At 33.1% G+C, this 7180-nt stretch overlaps 1 pseudogene; it reads left to right on the top strand.

Moving 5' to 3' along the window:
* The first annotated feature begins 937 nt into the window (after window positions 1-937).
* LOC132170185 (cytochrome P450 71D8-like) lies at window positions 938-3902 on the top strand (annotated as a pseudogene).
* The last annotated feature ends 3278 nt before the right edge of the window (window positions 3903-7180 follow it).

Below are 7180 nucleotides of genomic sequence, written 5' to 3'. Positions count from 1 at the left end.
ATCCATAATGGTGTAGTTGACAGTTTGACATGATATGAATACTATTCAACAAGTCTTCAGAAGACGCTAAATATCTTCGTATGCATGGACTGATTTTCTATGTTTTATACCACTGCATTTTCCAATATTGGACGCTAGTCACGCTACTATACATCACTGCCCTAGAAATATCACTATCACGCGCAAAGAGATTAACTTAGACCAGTTTCAGTAGCTCTGACGACCAGTCACCCATCACTTAAAAAAAAAAAAATCAGGTTAAATGACTAGCGAGGTTTGAATAATAAGTTTTTTTAAAAAAGACTCTAATTATAAGGACCGGAATCGGAGTTAATGACTTTTAAAATAAATAAAACCCTCAACCACCCCCAAATGATTTATTTATTTTAAAAAATATATTTTATATGTGTGCGACCGAAAGAGAATTTTTTTTTTACGTGTAAATGATTGTTGTAAATGTAAATTTTAAGTGCCAATATTTTTTAATTTAGAGACGTTTTACTGTTTTTATATCACTATTTACGCATGAAAGTCAATGTGTAAATAATATTACTATTTACGTGAAAAATGTCACTATTCTATAAATAATATCATTTGAACATAAATAATATTACTATGATAGAGATGTTTTCTCTATCATATTACTATTCTAAAAACATCTTTATCATTATCCAAAGTGGAATGCTACAATGCATTCTACCCACCATTTCCCCAAAATCAAGATGAAAAGGTGAAGAGATGGTGGGGAGATGGGGGGTAGAATGAAGAAAAGCATATCTCTTATCCAAATGTTACCTTTTTTCTTGTTTTTTTTTTTGGTGGTGCATAACTCATTTCAATGGCAGGTGAAGAGGTGGTACGAAAAGTCAAATGTTTCACCCCTATAAATTTGCAACTTAAATTTGTGGAACAGTCACTTGTTTCTCTCCATTCTGTGATGGCGCTCCAATATTCCTTAGCTATCACCACTTTCCTTCTTCTCCTCTCTTTGGCCTGGCTGTTAAAGTTATGGAAAAGATCCAAAGTTCAGAAATTGCCTCCAGGGCCATGGAAGTTACCTATTATAGGAAACTTGCACAACTTGGTAGGTAAGTCACTACCACACCATGCTTTAAGAGACCTAGCCTTGAAGCATGGACCCCTCATGCACCTAAAATTGGGTGAAGTTTCTACGCTTTTTGTGTCATCCCCCAAGATGGCCAGCGAGCTTATGAAAACCCATGACCTTGCCTTTGTGCAAAGGCCACTACTTCTTGCCCCTAAAATTATAAGCAATGGTGGCACTGACATTGCCTTTTCTCCATATGGAGAGTTCTGGAGACAGATGAGAAAAGTTTGCGTTTTGGAACTCTTAAGTGCCAAGAGGGTCCAGTCCTTCTCTTCTATTAGAGAAGAAGAGGTTCAAAATCTCATTGACTCCATCCACTCATCTTCAGGATTTGTAATGGATTTCAGTGAACGTATTTTCACTTCCACCACAACTGTTTTATGTAGAGCAGCATTCGGCAGTAAATGCGAAGACCAAGATGAATTTCTATCATTGACCAAGAAAACAGTAGCCTACGCAGGAGGCTTTGAGTTGGTTGATTTGTACCCTTCACATAAATTTGTTCATTTGATTAGTTGGACAAAATCTAAGCTACAGAAGATTCATGCGAAGATGGACAAGATCCTAGAGAACATCATCCGTGAGCACAGGGAGAACCGGATGAGTACTTCATCAGCAAAGACGGAAGATCTTGTTGACGTCCTTTTAGGCCTTCAGCAGAGTGATAAACTGGAGTTGCCAATCACGACCAACAACATCAAGGGCGTCATTTTTGTGAGTATTTCTGCTGCTACGATTAATCCTTGGGATCATCAATCCCTTATGTTTTCATCATCGTATTTTTCTTCAATTTCTGCTATAACTGTTTCGTGATAAATCACCACAATCCCAAAATGGTATCCTATTCCGGGATCCATTAACTAATGCAGGAAAATTTATGTGATGGCCGGCTAGAGTTTTTGTTTAGTTTTGTTTTAAATTTTTTTTTTTTTTTTTTAGCCGTAGATTAGAATAGAATTCATATAACCTACAAAGTGGCTCATATTGAATCTTTCTTTTATTTTGGGCGATAAACGTGCCAATCGAGCTTACGAATTCTGACTTGGCTCGGCTCGCCAAGGAAAAAGACTTGTGCAAGCTTGAACTTGTCCATTAGCCGAGTTGAGTACCTAATTATTAAGAGCGGAACTCGGCTAATCAGAAAGTAAGAAAGAGAGATAACTTTGGGCAAGTCTTCTTTCCATTCCATCTCCCGAAGTGGTCTCCCTCATATCAGATTTTGTCCACGTGGTGTACGTACTAAGAGTGGCCTTCTAGATTTTCTTAAGAAAGATAAAAGATAATGTTAGCCCTGTGAGAGAGTATGAAGCTTGCTTTGGGAATAATGTTTGGTATCATTTTTTTATTTTTTTAAAATTTTTTTAAAGTTGATGTGGCTTTCACAATCACCATTGGATCAAAATTCAAGTATGATTAATCTAAAATTTAATGGTGGTTTTAAAAGTCACATCAGCTTTAGAAGAGTTTTAAGAAGATAAAAAGATGGTACTTAGCATTACTCTTGCCTTGAACCCTTATTATGCAGCATAAGTGTTACGTGTCAGTTATCTAATGTTTGAGAATCTCAAATATGAGGGGTTGAGATGAGTGGTACGTAGTTGTAGCTTGGTATAATATGACCCTTGGATGATTGATTGCCAACAAGGACACCATTTAAAATTTAAAGTGAACAACTACACGGATAACAATGGATGTGTATTGTTTGTTTTAAATATATTTTTATGTATATAATTCATATATATTTATATGTTTCTTAATATATATTCGTTTATACTTAATATATATTGATTATTACCATACAAACTATTTTTATTAACTAAGCGAGTCAAGCTTTTATATGAGTATGTTCACAAATTTTAACTGAGTAAGTCGAATTTTATATGGGTTTGTATCATTTAATAATCAAGTCTAATTTCGTGTCCACAAATGGCTTATTTAATAACCGAGTCGTGCACAAGCTGAAACCAAGGGAGTTCACAGGTAGCTTTGTTCAATAACAGCCCTACCATGAAACATGTAACTTAAATTTTAGATGTTCAAAAAGAATAAGCTTATAAAAATTTACCAAAATAATTATTTAACCATTATTCTAAATTTTTTTTCCAGGACATATTTACAGGTGGAACTGATACTTCATCAACCGCCGTAGTGTGGGCTATGTCAGAAATGATGAGAAACCCTAGAGTGCTGGAGAAGGTACAAACTGAGATAAGACAAGCCTTCAAAGGGAAGATACAAATCCAGGAGAAAGACTTTCAGAATCTAAGTTACTTGAAGTCGGTGATCAAAGAAACTCTGAGGTTACACCCTCCTGCTCCTTTGTTAATGCCAAGAGAATGTAGAGAGGCATGTGAAATTGATGGATATGAGATACCTGTCAAAACCCAAGTCTTCGTAAATGCATGGGCCATTGGAAGAGATCCTGCATATTGGCATGATGCAGAGAGTTTTATACCAGAGAGATTTGAGAGTAGTTCAATTGACTATATATAAAGGGACTAACTTTGAATTTATCCCTTTTGGGGCACGAAGGAGGATGTGCCCAGGAATTTTATTTGGTATAGCCAATGTTGAACTTCCTCTTGCTCAACCATTATACTGGTTTGATTGGGAACTCCCAGACAAGATGAAACCAGAGGATCTAGACATGACCGAAACCTTTGGTGGTGTTGTCGCAAGGAAAAACCACTTGCATTTGATTCCCACTTCTTTTAGTCCTTCACTTGCCCTTTAAGGCATGATCAGCTATTAACCAGCTCATTTAGCAAGAAGAATAAAGACAGTCTATTTTGGTGAGAAGTATATATGCCTAGTTGGCAAGAAGAAAGTATTTTTCAATTAAATAATTATGTAATCTCTAATTAGGAAAAATATAGGGAGCATATCCTTCTTCTCCATGCGTGTAATATTTTTCCTAATTATCCTTGATTATCCCTAGAGCTTTGTAAGGGGTCTTCGATCGATAAGAACCATAAAGTTATTGAATAAGAGCAAGTTTCTTTTGCATATTTCATCTTGTATGAAATTTTGGAGGCATTGGGTTTAGGTTTTTTTTTTATAAAACTTGCATAACAACATACTTCCAATGAAATTGTCAGTATAAAAGCATTTGAAAGAACAAGTTTTGCTTCCTCTTCGGCTTCTTTGTCTTGATTTTCTGTAACAAAGGGCTGTCCGATTTTGCTTCTTCTTTGCAGTCCAATAACGTTTTCTCGTGACAGGATTTGCTTTGTTTCCCTTTTATGTTCGTTTGCTTCAGCCTTGACTTGTTTCTCTTTTGGCTCCTATGCATTGCATGCTGAATATGTTCCATTTCGTAGGCTTCAATAAGACAAAGGTGTGTCTTGCTTTTTGCATTCCACACCCGCTAGCTCTTTCTTTCTCTTCTTTTTCTTTTTTCTTTTTTCTTTTATCACAAGGTAGCTTCATAAAAGAGCATTACTATTAATGGTTCTCAATTAATCTCGTTTTTTTCTTTTCTTTTTTTTCTTTTTTCTCATTAAAGAGCTAATTTTCTTCTTGCAAATCGGAAATTTTCTGCGTCAATGAAGAAATTAATAACTAAATAAATAAATAGTGGAAATAAAATAGAATAGAGACAAAAGATTTTACGTGGTTTGGTCTATAACTTACTTCCACATATAAAGTTCAAATGCCTACATTATACTCTTATTGCTTGATTGATATTACAATGCAAATACTCCAATTTATAGGAGAATTGAAATTGATAAGTATGGTAATCAAATCTGATTAATTTGATTACCATCAAACCTAATTACAATTACTCTTATATAAGGTAAATAATATACAATATCAATTTAATATATTTAATTTCAATGTAGGAAATATATTCTAGAACATACAATAACTCTTATTTAGACCGTCCATTTAAAATGAAGGGCTCAAATTGCATCAACATAGAGAATAGAGGCCAAATGAATAGATGTTATGATAGCTAAACTACCCCTTAACAATAAGGATGGTTCGTCCCCTCTCCCAAAACAACAATTAAGGATAGTCGATCCATTTTCTTTTTTGGCAAAATAATGGTTTAACCACTTTTAAAATGGCTATTATAAGTGACCGAATCACCTCTTTTAACCATCATCAAAGACTAATTCGGCACTCAAGTGATTACTTTTAGGGGAAACTTCACTAAGGACCTCCAAACTTTCACCCGTTTTGAAATACCCCCCTCTGAACTTCAAAATCTCTCAATTTAGTCCCTTGAACTTTCAATTGCTTTCAATTTGGACCCCTCCGTCAGATTTTAAACGTCACATGACGTTTATACCCTTGACTTTTGTATAAAATTCCATCTTCTAAAACGTTTTTTTATTTTTAAAAAAACAAAAATTAGGGATATTTTGGTCTTTTTTTTAATTTTTAACGGCTAAAATTAACGGAATTGTCCAAATTGAGAGCAATTGAAAGTTTAGGGGACTAAATTGAGAGATTTTAAAGTTCAAGGGAGTATTTCAAAACTGGTGGAAGTTTAGAGGTCCTTAGTGAAGTTTCCCTTTAGTTTTAAGTTATCGAAACTTTTTTTTTTTTTTTTTTGTTATAACAAAAAACTTTTTTTTTTTGTTAGTTTTAAGTGGTAAAAAATATTGACATCAATAATTTCTCTAATAATTATACCCTTAAAAAAAAATTAAAAAAAAAAAAAAACTGAATCACGACATTCTGTTACATGCTTAATTGCTCAAGCACGTAACGTATAAATAATAGATAAATAAGAGTAGTTCAAGGAACCTTAATACATTCTAAATCAGGAGCTAAATAATAATAATTTTTACTTAATTTCATAATGAACTTGGTGGTGTGTGTGACGCTTCTACAACACATAAGAAATGGATACCAGAATGATGTGAAGCTTATTTATTGATACTCGTAAAACAACTTATTTATATAATATTTTGTTATTTATATGTGTGAAAATCATCTTCTCATGATTATATGTCAAAAGGAAAAACAACTTGTATTTGTTTCCTAGCTACTCCTATAGTCCATCACTTGCCCTTATTGTTAAAGTAGCTTTGAACCTAAAAACTATTTAAGAAGATGGTCTCGAAATTATTTTCTTTTCTTAATGCTTTTTAGGGCTTTTTTTATATATATATAAAAAAAAAGTATTATAATATGACATAATAATTTTAAATGTTTTGTATTTTTGGTTGTTTGTTGTTAATGTTTTTATTTTTTATTTTTTAAGTTTTATCAAACAAATTAAAGCGTATTGAAGTGTTTGATAAAATGTCGTAAAATTTTGTTTACTTCTCAAAAACCAAAAACTATTCTTAAAATTTGGTAAAATGATAGTTTCCCCAAATGGTTCTGAAATAATTATTTTTCCTACTCAAAATAAATTATGAAATTATGCCTTGTGATCATTATAACGAATAAGACACGGTACTCTTAAATTAATTAGGAGCATATTAGTCGGCAAAAGAGAAAAACTTTAGTCTTATTTGATCTGCTAGTCTTTAAAATAATCAAATTGACGATCAAATTTTCTGTCGTTTTCTAATTGTTTAGGGACGCAATAATTCATCCTGGTGGTCCAATATATATACTAAATATCTTTGCACCAAAAAGTCAATCTTTTGCCAATGGGCTGTTTGGGTTACATTCAAGTTATCCAAATGAATTAATTATATAAGATTGGAAGAGCTCTTGCATATTGCCGTGGTTCGGAGTTTTATATCATAAAGGTTTGGTGGTACGTAGTTTAATTGATTTAAAAGGGAGTTGTTTTCTAGAAAAGAAAAGAAAAGAAAAAATCTAGAAAAAAAAGGGAGTTGTTTGAATATATCCCTCCCTTTTGGGATGTGCAGGAATGCATGAGCTCATGAATATTATTTAGTTTAGGCATTATTGGAAGAATTTAACTTCAATGCACTCGCAGCATAAAAGTGGTGTTTTGTAGCCCCTAATAGGAGATTGATACATCACTTAAAGCATAAAAAATGCACAAAATTATCCTACAGCCTGAAACACTAAATTTTTCCTTATTTCTTTCTTCTTCATTCCATTTCTTCTTCTCTCCCATTTCTTTCACCCTATATATAT

This window comes from Corylus avellana, chromosome ca2, assembly GCF_901000735.1.
Source record: "Corylus avellana chromosome ca2, CavTom2PMs-1.0".
NCBI classification, from domain to species: Eukaryota; Viridiplantae; Streptophyta; class Magnoliopsida; order Fagales; family Betulaceae; genus Corylus; species Corylus avellana.
Note: the sequence above shows the minus strand (reverse complement) of the source record. Positions and strands in the feature narration are given on the sequence as shown.